We start from the raw sequence: 11,482 nt of genomic DNA, 5'->3' as shown, positions 1-11,482 counted from the left end.
GGCATGCTCCACTGCACCTGGCTGAAAGGTTATTTAAAATACATCAGGAAACTAACTCTCACCTTACTCCTTTAGTAGCTTTTGAAGACATTTTTCTTCCTAATAACTTTTTCTTTCTTAATCAGTCCCCATGCATGATATTCCTTCTGCCCTACAACATGCCCTACAAATGTGGATAGCTTTTTTCTTGCTTTCCTTCTTGCACTTTACCTCCATTAGAAGCAAAAGTTTTCTTAACCAGTATTATTTGCCTTTATCCTTCTCAATTTCTACCCAAATTATGCGATGTCTATAACTTTTCAAATTATTTTCTTAGGAAATCACAGAAAGTCTATCACTTTAAATTATCCCTCCATTCTTTGAGCTCATTTTTTTTTATCTGCCCTTCTCTTATGATGAATATCACTTTGCACCTTGAATCATTCTTACATTAATATTTACACTTTTGAGTTCTAGCTCATCTTGTTATTCTCTGCTACACTTTGCACAATACCTTCATGTTGCTGAATTGTGTGTGTGTGTGTGTGTGTGTGTGTGTGTGTGTGTACCATGGGTTATGAACCAATTCTAACTACTATCTTTGGGAATTCTGTAATTATCCCAGTCGAAATAATCTGCACAGACAGCAGGAAACTGATCCTAATAATACCCTGTCTAAGCAACTGAACGCGCTCTTCCTCACAGGCTCACCAATAGCTTGCTAAGTCATGTAATCCATCGGAGAGAGTTGGAGGGGGTGGGGGAGGCAGTGAAGCAAGGCAAAAATTACATCAATATCACATTTCCCCAGAGTCAGTGCCTCCGGCATTCCTCTGCTGATTTATCCTCTACCACTCACATCCTTAAAGTAAATTGCATCATTATTATTACCTATTAGAGGAAAACACAGGATTTCCCCCTAGTACACTTCTTCTGGTTGACCCCTAATTTGCTTTGAATCCATCGCTCCAACACTTATTCCGATTTTCCTCTAAACTTCTGGATCATAATTCACCCAAATCATTAGCAATTTTCTTTTTTTATTGCATGATTTCTGTCTGCCCCTGGGTGGCTTTATTTTAATTAGAGGGGGAAAAAAAACAGAATGGAAAAGTTTCAATTGTAAACACACAGAGGTTCTGTTGGCAAATATAAATTTGGCAGAAGAAAGGCCCATGGTCAGCTTAGCTACAGTTTATTGGCTCGAAAACAAGAACAATTTTGAAGGAAATTAGGATAGGTTTTTTTTGAAAGTGACAATTTTCTCCATCAGGTAGATTACACTATTTCCTGTTATTTCATGATACTGATATTCAAATATACATTTTCCCCGGCTCCCATAAAATTTTCCATCTGGGATGTACTTTTCTAATCCCTTTGTAAGACTTTGGATTCAGTTTTCTCCTTTTCTTTCTACTCCCCTCTTTCATTTTTTTTTCTTCCTCTTTCTTTTCTATTCTCTCTTTCTTTTCTTTTCTTTTTTTCCTTTAAAGTGCCATTTCCAAAAAGAAGCCTTATCAGATACCAATTTATGTGTTAGCTAAAGAGCTTATCCACTCAGAAAGCTACCCATAAAGCCCTGGAGGAGAGAGGGTAGGATAGGAATCAGCCTTAACTACTAGAGTTACCTCTGCCTGAAACCTTAGCTTATGCCTTGAACAGTTTACAACGAAAATCCTTGAAAATTAAGACTCAAAAAAAGACTCCCAGGGTTTCCAGCCGATAGACATTCTCCACACAGGAGATAAAAGAACAGGTACAGCCAGGGCTTCCTCCAAAGAGGGGGATCAGCAATTGGCTGTAGTCTATAGGAAAAGGAAAAAAAAAAAAAAAAAGAGTAAATGTTCTTTAAAAGCATAAATGTTACCAAGTAGATCTTTTTCTGCCTCTCTTTCCCAGAGAAACTCTAAAGGTTTCCCAGGCAAAGGCCAGACATAGAAAAAGAAAGAGAACAAAGACTAAAGTATCATGTGGATAAAGTTACAGACTGATGACAACTCACGTGATAAGATTTTTATTACCAATGAAACAAAACAGGAATACATTTCTTTTTTTTTTAAATATATTTTTTATAACTTCATTTTTTTTTTACTTATTTTTTATGTAGTGCTGAGGATTAAACCCAGTGCCTCACCCATGCTGGGCAAGCTCTCTACCACTGAGCCACAGCCGGGCCCCCAACATTTCTTTCTTCATGAGTATTATGTCCGGTTTCTAGAAGACAGTGAGATGTTTCTTTCATTCCTACAACATGGCAGGTCGTTGGCTTCCCAGATCATTCATCCTTTTTTATTAGCCATATAGTTATGTGACTTGTCCCCCCCCCCAATGTGTCCTTGACCTCTCCCCTATTCTTGTTCCAATAGTTTCATCATCACTTACAGAATTTTAGTAGGAGCCCAGGAAAGTTTGTTTAGAGAAAATATTGGAACGATAGTAAATAATCTATCAGAAATTCTAAGTGGGAAATTGAGAATAAATACTGAGTCCTAAAATGTTGAAGTACTTCCTCCATCCAGAGGAGGGGAAGGACGGGCAGACTGCTGGTTTTGTGGTCACATCAGTGAACTGCTGGGTACTGATGCACAGTTGGAGAGGACAAGGAGAGGGCTCAATGACCATCCATTGACGTGCAGTGAAACAGTAGCAAAATGCCCACAGACCTGTTGTGGGGGGGGATGTTATGGCATTTAAGGGCTGATAGCATTGCTCTCTTCCTTTTTCAAGGTTCTGGAGTATCAATCCAGTGTCTGCTTCATTGTACGGGTAAAGTCAATATGAAAATACAGGCAATTATCCAGATAATTGACACCGAAGAAAAACTGTAGAGAAAGAAAAAACTTCCTGGTATTCCCATTCAAAGTGCATTTGACTGCTCATTTATCAAAAAATAATTCAAAATATGTTCACACATATTAAATATTTGGTTCACCTTCGTCCAGTGAGTGAATGAGTAAGCTGAATAAATTGTAGAGTTCTATTTCATTCTCCACTTCTCCTGAGTCAATTGTTACCTCAGCACTTGAATTGAGATATGTGATATTGAATATTTTTCGTGAAATTTTAGAAGTTGTCTGCTCTGCTTTTGTGCTTTGAGTTTTTACAAAGGAAAAACCATGCCTTAAAATTATGGTGCTAGACAAATAATCACTTAGTCTTTCAGTGGCAAAAACTGTCAGATTAAGTTTTTTTTTTTCTGGGAAGTAAAATTATCTTAGGGAAAAATATCAAGTGGGAATTATCTGGAGAAAAATGAACACAAGGAAGCCATTGGCATCATGTTAAAGACAATGTTTAAGGAAGTAGCATTTTAATCTACAAAATTACATTTACTGACTTTTTCATTAATCTAAAATATTTTTAGACTGGGGGTATAGCTTAGTGGAAAAGCACTTGTCAGGCATTTAGGAGACCCTGGGTTCAATTCCTAACCCTGCAATAAATAAATAAATAATAAGGTATCTTATCATTGCTCTAAATGATGGTTGTATTAGTTAGTTTTCTGTTACTGTAACAAAATACATGAAATAATAAGATAAAAGGTCTATATTGACTCGCAGTTGCACAATTTTCCAACCACCATCCAGTTGCTTTTGGGCCTGTGATGAGGTAATACATGGAGGAGGAGAATGCATGGCAGCAGAAGATGCCCACCTCAGTATCCAGACACAGAAGTGAGAGAAAGAGCAGGGGCCAAAGCCCTGTTATCTCCTTCAAGGGAGTGTCCACAATTACCAAGGAAAAAAATCAAAAAGCCAGGTTTGGAGATTTTTATTGTTGCTCATTTGTTCTTAAACTGTGGTAAAATTTACCATCTTGGCTATGTTTTAAGTGTACAGTTCAGTGATGTTAAATATATTCACATTATTATGTCATGGAACTCCGGAAATTTTTCACATCATTAAACACTAACTACATGTACCCATCTCCCCAGCCCCTGGCAACCTCCATTCTATTTTCTGCCACTATGAATTTGACCACCTTAGGAACCTCATATAAATGGAATCAGACAAAACATGTCCTTTTGTGACACGCTTATTTCACTCAGCATAATGTCCTCAAGGTTCACCCATGCTAAAGCCCAGGCCAGAATATCCTTCCTTTTTAACACTGATTTAATAGTCAGTCATCCGTTGGTGTACATTTGTACTGTTTCACTGTGGCTACTGGGAATAATGCTGCTTTGAACATGGGTGTGCAAATGTCTGTTCACATCCAAGCTTTCACTCCTTTTGAATATGTACCAGGAAATGGACTTTCTAGATCACATGTGTAATGTTTTGAGGAACTGCCACACAGTTTTCTACAGCAGCTATAATTGAACACACTATCACCATGCAGACATATTCTCTCTCCAACCCACTGAAATAAATGGTATTTTTATATCAAAAAGAGGAAATAGGAAATAATATTTCACAATGCACTTCCCATAAAATTATCTTATATGGACTTATCAAAATATTTTGACTTATCAAAATCCAGATGTCTGAATCATTAGTCTAATACCCATTTGATGTAAGCAGAAAGTGACTAGAACCCCAAAGACATATTTCTAGATCAAAATAAGGCTCTATGCTTCTAGAAACTCAGGCTATTACCCTGAAGAGCTAGCTTTGGGTATTAAACTTGAAGGCAAACATGACTTTTGTAAGTGTATGCATTCAGCCCTGGTCTACCTCGACATTGCCCTGAGTACATTGCCTTGTCAATGTGCCTAAGAAAAGGAATGATCCTTTATTTTCTATATGTTATTCCAATGACATTGTAAGTGTGATAAAGGGCCAAGAAATGGGAAGATTATTAATTTGGATTTAAGATGTATAGGGTTGTCAAACAGAACGCAGGACTTTAATTTTAGATAACCAACAGAAACGTTTCAGTATGTCCCGTGCAATAAAAGACATACTTGTAATAAAATATTCTGCAATGCTTATCTGAAAATTAAGTTTAACTGAGAATTCTCTATTTTTATTTGCTGAATCTGACAATTTTAAGTAATTCCTACTCTGATCTACAGGAACATGAACCAAGAGGTGGGTTGGAGACAATCAAATGAAAGTGTGGTAACACTAGGGGGCACTGTAAGAAACAGAGCTAAGTCATTTCTTGGCCTTGAATAAAGGAAAAGTAATCCGTTCTCTGCCACACTAAAAAGAGCAGTGAGGACCATATGAGAACAGGAGTGACATCAGGGAGATATGATCATGAGAGCCACTTAAGCCAGCCCCAGCCAGGATAAAGAGCACCAAGCAGGCCAGGCTGCTGCCATCAAGAAGGCTTCAAGTCCAGCAGCCCAAGCAACAGAAGCAACAGCTCAGACTACAAAAGAGTCTGATCAGATGATGACCTCAGAAACCACAAAAGAAGATTTTTACAAACTTTCAGGGACACCTAAGCCTCCAGGTACCTGTGAAAGAAGGGGTGGTGGAAAATGGAAATTATAACAATTCTGGAGGTGGGGGCTCAATTGAGAATCTTTTTAAACACCATTGGTGTGCTTCCTTTACTGCCCTCTCACATACGTATTCCAAAAGTGACATCCTCAAAAATCAGGACTAACTAGACTTCTCAGGAGCATAAAATATATTATTCAAATCCTTCCTTCAATCTTCCAAAGTAGCTGAGCCCACATTCTGTATTGCTCTTCCCAAGTTGCCCTCTAAGATAGACACCTCTGTAAAACCTCACTGAGCACCCTCTTGCCTGGTCGTCCAGGTAGAAAATACTTCAAAGATAAAGAGACATTAGTGATTCCAAAATCAATAAACCTAGACAGTGCCAAAAAAAATACAGTATAGATAAATCTTAATAAATACCAAAGTATCAATCCTAAGCACAATGTTCTATCATTTCTGAATCTTTATGAGAAATATGGAAGTTGAAGCATCAATAATCTCCTGACATCTTCCCTCTACCTTTGAATTTCACTCATGTTCTCTCTTTAAGAAACTTGGCAGCTTGTAAATCAGGTACTGAAAGTATGAGAAGTCATTCACCTGCTCATACATAACCTTCTTTAGAAAATAGAAAATTCACTTGACATCAGAGTGAAATGTTCAAATACTGATCGGTCCTAGGTCTCTTTCGCTAGAGGTAGAAAACATGAAAATAAAGAATTATAGGCTTAAAAAGTACACTGAGCCACATGCTAGGTGTTCAGGTTTACCCAACAGAGGAGAAATATTGACTGGCTATTCTGAAAAAACTGATTCATAAGGCATTATGAAAATTTGTTTTTTTCCTTGAAAAAAATTAATTTGCTCAGAAAGAGCAACTTGAGTCAGGACTTAAAAAAAACTTAAGCCTAATTCCACTGCCAACTGAGAGGGCCCTGGTTTTATGATGATAGAGAAGAGAGCACCTGCCCAGGGATGTTTTAGGATCATCTCTCTGTGAGGTGATTGACCATTTTATATGATTTGAGGATTCTGGGAAATATCTCCTCCACTGATCAGCCTTGTGTGCCAGATGTTGCCAATATTTAATAATGAAGACATCTGTTTCCAATAGTCAATAACGAAGACATCTATGAAAATATATAAGGAGGGAGAAAACAAATACACAAGTATACCGTACTATGATGATTTATATCTTGGCTCAAATCCTTGTCACATTGGAATCTTGGTCAAAAAGGTCACCAAAGGTAGACATGCAGCCTCATTTCTATTCCTGGGGAAGTATAGCAAAGTCTATAATTCACACAGCAGTCATAATGCTTTGCCTTTGTTTAGTTCTTTGTAGATTAGAAAAATAGTGTGGGACACATTTTCGGCTTTGGGTTTCAGCATATGCATGTGAGGTGGACATTGTTATTTCTATTAATATTTGGAGAAACCGAAGGTCTTACCCACCTCTCCAGACTCATTTCCCTTGACATTCCTCTTATCTTTACCTCCAAGTTTCTCCAAGCTCCCACCCACCTTCCTCAAAACCCATGTTCCTAGAGAACTGAAATTCTCTGAATTAAAGTACCATGCCAGCAGCACTCTTTTCTCCCTGCCTGTCCTAAGCTGGCAGGTGTTTCTTCTCACTTGTTCCTCAGGGATTCATTTAACCTGCTAAGTCTTAGCTTAAAACATGAGAGAACTTTAACTGACCCTTGAGGTCAGATGTATCTCTGTAGTGCACAGGAATTTTCCTGCATGTCACCTAGAGTAGCAGTGATTGCTCTTGTCTATTATGGTCTGTCTTCTTCACCAGACTTTAGATTCCATGAAGACAGAAATCATGCCCCGTGCTGACAAGGTATAGGTGCCTAAATAATATCAGCTGAAGGAATGAATAAAGTGGTTTTCCCAAGTTCACAGAGAGATGAGTGATAGACCTGGAATTAGAATTCCTGTCTCTGATTCCAGGAAAGGAATTTCCCATTGTTGGTGGAGTTGACCAATTTATGGATTTTCCATAAAGAGAGTAGTATCTATGTCAATGAATATTCTGAGTAGGTAGAAGTGTGAAGAAGCCTCAGTCACTATTAATTGACAAAATATTAAGTTCAGTAGACAAGTCTGGGATATATTTACAATGTCCTCAGTCATACTCTTGACCTCATGCAAATGCTCACCAAAATGTGACCTAAGAAGAGGAGAACTTTAATAATCAAGTAGATGGGATGATCTGATCTGTGGATAGCAATCAACCTTTCTCCCCAGCCACCCTTGTCATTGCCCAATGGGCTCATGAACAAAGTGGTCATGGTGGCAGAGATGGCAATTATGCATGGACTTAGCAACATGGACTTCCACTCCCCAAGGCTGATCTGGCTACATCCATTGCTGAGTGTCAATTTGCCAGCAGAAGAGACCAATCCTCAGCCCCCAACATGGCATCATTCCCAGGGGAGATCAGCCAGCAACCAGGAGGCAGATTGATTGTATTAGACCTCTTCCATCATGGAAGGGGCAGCAGTTTGTCCTTACTGGATTAGACACTTATTCTGGGTATGGATTTGCCTTCCCTACACGTGGTACTTCCACCCAAACCACCATCTTTGCACTTACAGAATGCCTGATCCATCATCATGGTATTCCACACAGCACTGCTTTGGACCAAGGAAATCACTTCACAAAACCAAAGAAGTGAGACAAGTTCATGCTCATGGGATTCATTTGTCTTATGATGTTCTACACCATCCTGGAGCAGCTAGTTTGATAGAATGATGGAATGGACTTTGGAAGATGGAGTTACAGTGCCAGCTAGGTGGCAATACTTTGTAGGGCTGGGGCAAGGTTCTCCTTAAGGCTGCTTATACCACTGTATGGTACTCTCTCTCTCTCTCTGATTGCTAGAATTCATTGGTCCAGGAATCACAAGGTAGAGACAGGAATGGTACCACTCACCATCACCCCTAGTGACCCATTAGAAAAGATTTTGCTTTCTGTTCCTGCAACCTTATGCTCTACTGGCCTAGAAGTCTTAGTTCCAGAAGGAGGAAGGTTTCTGCCTGGAGGTATGTCAATGATTTCATTAAACTGGAAATTAAGACTTCCCTCTGGCCACTTTGGGCTCCTCATGCCTCTGAGTCAACAGGCTAAAAAGGGAGTTTCAGTGCTGGTGGAGGTGAGTGATCCAGATTACCAAGGGGAGATTGGACTATTTTACTCCACAATAGAGGTAAGGAAGTATACTCCTGGATTTCAGGAGATCCCTTAGGGAGTCTCCCTGTATTACCCTGTCCTGTTATTAAGGTCAATGGCAAATACAACAACCCAATTCTGGCCAAACAACAAATGTCTCAGACCCTTCAGAAATGAAGATGTGGGTCACACCACCAAGTAAAGAACCAAGACCTGCTGAGGTGCTTGCTGAAGGTAGCAGGAATACAGAATGGGTTGTAGAAGAAGGTAGTCATAAATAGCAACTATGGCTACATGACCAGTTACAGAAACGAGGATTGTAATTGCCATTAATATTTCTTTCTTACTCTAAGATTATGTTTGTGCATACTAACACATGCATCAAGAGGACATATTTGTTACTCTCCTGTTATTCATCATGTAATGTAATATTGATTGACTTAATATTGGTACCTAAAGTGATAATTTTGTTTATGCTTATGGGAAAGAACTAGTTCATTCTAGTTGTAGGAAGGATGGTTAGTTATGTTAGGTAATATTATGACTATGTTATTGTATTTATTTGGAGATTGAGTATAGTGTAAAGAGTCTTGTTTGGATATCAAGTTGACAAGGGGTGGACTTGTAATTTTAATTGTCAACTTGATTGAATTAAAAGATGCAGAAGATTAAGAGGCTTCTGGGTGTGTCAATGAAGGTGTGTCTAGGAATGATTGGTATGTGGGGTAGTGAAGTGGAGACCTTCCCTAAGTGTGGACCGCATGGTCCAATAGGCTGAAGGCTTGGGTGGAATCAAAATTGGAAGAACAGGAGCACAGCAGTTGCAAGCTCCTTTCTTCTTGAACAGGTTCCTGATGGCTGCTGCAATCACCTGAGGACATCAGACTCTTTTGCCTTCACTCTTCCAAGGTGGACTCTGCCAGTGACTCCCCAGGGAGTTTCCAGAAGCCTTCCGTCTTGGACTGGGGTAGCATCATTGATCCCTCTTGTTCTGAGGCATCAGCCTCTTGGACTATGCAGCTACTGGTTCCTCCAGCTCTTCAGCCTTCAGACAGCCATTGTGGACTATCCAGCTTCTGGTATGTAAGCCGATCTAATAAATCATACCTCCTGTTGATTCTGCTCCTTCAGAGAATCCTGACTAATTCACAGAAAGGTGAATAATAGACCTGGAACTAGAATCTCCATCTCTGATTCCAAGAAAGAACTCGTTGTCGGTGGAGTTGACCAATTCATGGTTTTTCAAGATGAAAGAGAGTAGTAGCTATGTCAGTGAATATTCTGGGTAAGTAGGAGTATGTGAAGAACCCTCAGTCACTATTAATCAATAACATGTTAAGTTCACGAGACAAGTCTGAGATATAGTCGCATTATCCTAGAGTCACCCTCTTGATCTTAACCTAATGAAAAACTGCAACTCCAACATGAAAATGTGTCATTGATATGAATATTATCCACACTGTGCCTCAAAAAGCATCATACTGGAACTGGACCAAAATCCCATCCCCAAATTAAATAACTTAAGTGAAATGCAAAGATGAGGCAGCTGGTTCACCCGCAAAATTCTGTACAGTCTGAACTGATGAGTCATCCCAAGCAGGGTAAAAAGAGTTTCTGATGAGATATTCTTACCAAGAACTCAACCAGATTTGTCAACATTCTCCACCAATATCCAAGTCATCTCTAACTTAGATATTTATCTATAGCTTTAATATCATCTTTTCTTATGTCATCTTCCTTTTCTATTTTTCTTGTGTCCACTTAAGTGGTTATTCAAATCCTCCTCCTCAAGCAAAAGCTCTGATTTCTTATTTTCTTATAAGCATAAGACTTATACCTGAAATCTGCCCTTCTTATTTCTTTTATGATCAATCCAATTGAACAACTGGCTTTGCTGCTTATTCCCAACGAAATGTCTGGATGTCTCATTTGCCCCAAGTTTTCTTATTTGGAGCAGATGAGCTGACATCAACTTTGCAATTCAGAAGCTAGAGCATTTTCTCTCACCACAAAATTAATAGGCTTACATATCAACCCAGCTCATCCAGATATCATCTTACGTCTTTCCTTCAAATTCAAAACAGAAACTTCTGAAAAGAGGGTTACATGACTTTCAGGGGGACACAAATGCTAGCTTGGAAGGGAGAAAAATCCCACTTCACTCTCCAGAAGGGAAAAGTAGGAGAAACATTTTTGTCTTTTCCGTCCTTCATTCTCTCCCTGAAAGTGAAAAAGTGAATTAGCAGATTGGGAAGGATAGAAGAGGAATGGAACATGCATATCCAAGCCCCTTCCAGCAGAATCAGGTTCTCCCACATCACCTCTCCTCCCTGGGCAGGAATCCAGCCTGCAGGGCTCCTACTGTGCCCTCTGCAACTTGGTGAGTAAAGTGGTTCAACTCATGGGGAAGCGATTAGGAAACCCAATTACAGCCTCTCCTCTCAGCCACGTTTTCCAATCTGCTATTTCCACACAAACAGCTGATAGCCATTTATCTTATCCCAGTGTCTATCTGACTTAGAATTGAGAAGGAGACAGGGTATGATTAATTACCAAATCTCAACAAGTGTCTGATTTTCTGCTTCCTCTCAGTACCCTCAACTGATTCCACTATGTATGTATCATTGCCACCAAGAAAAAGGCAGGCGTTTGTAATCTCACTTACTATAGTATGAATCCTGCAGCGTACAGGATTCTGAACTTGGACTGAACAAATTAACTTGTTTTGCCTCAGTTCCTTCACTTCAAAACGAGGGCCCAAAATAGCTTCCTCATTCTGTTGTCATGAGAACACCAGGAATTCCAGTCAAGACCTATCTACACTGTGCTAGCATAGTATCTGATATAGATAGGTCTTAGTTGGAATGCTAGCTCGGTCTCTGATAAATCTTAAGAAGCTTTCTCAAAGCACCCATAAAGATAAAGCT

This window comes from Ictidomys tridecemlineatus, chromosome 10, assembly GCF_052094955.1.
Source record: "Ictidomys tridecemlineatus isolate mIctTri1 chromosome 10, mIctTri1.hap1, whole genome shotgun sequence".
NCBI lineage: Eukaryota > Metazoa > Chordata > Mammalia > Rodentia > Sciuridae > Ictidomys > Ictidomys tridecemlineatus.
This window is presented reverse-complemented; position numbering follows the sequence as displayed.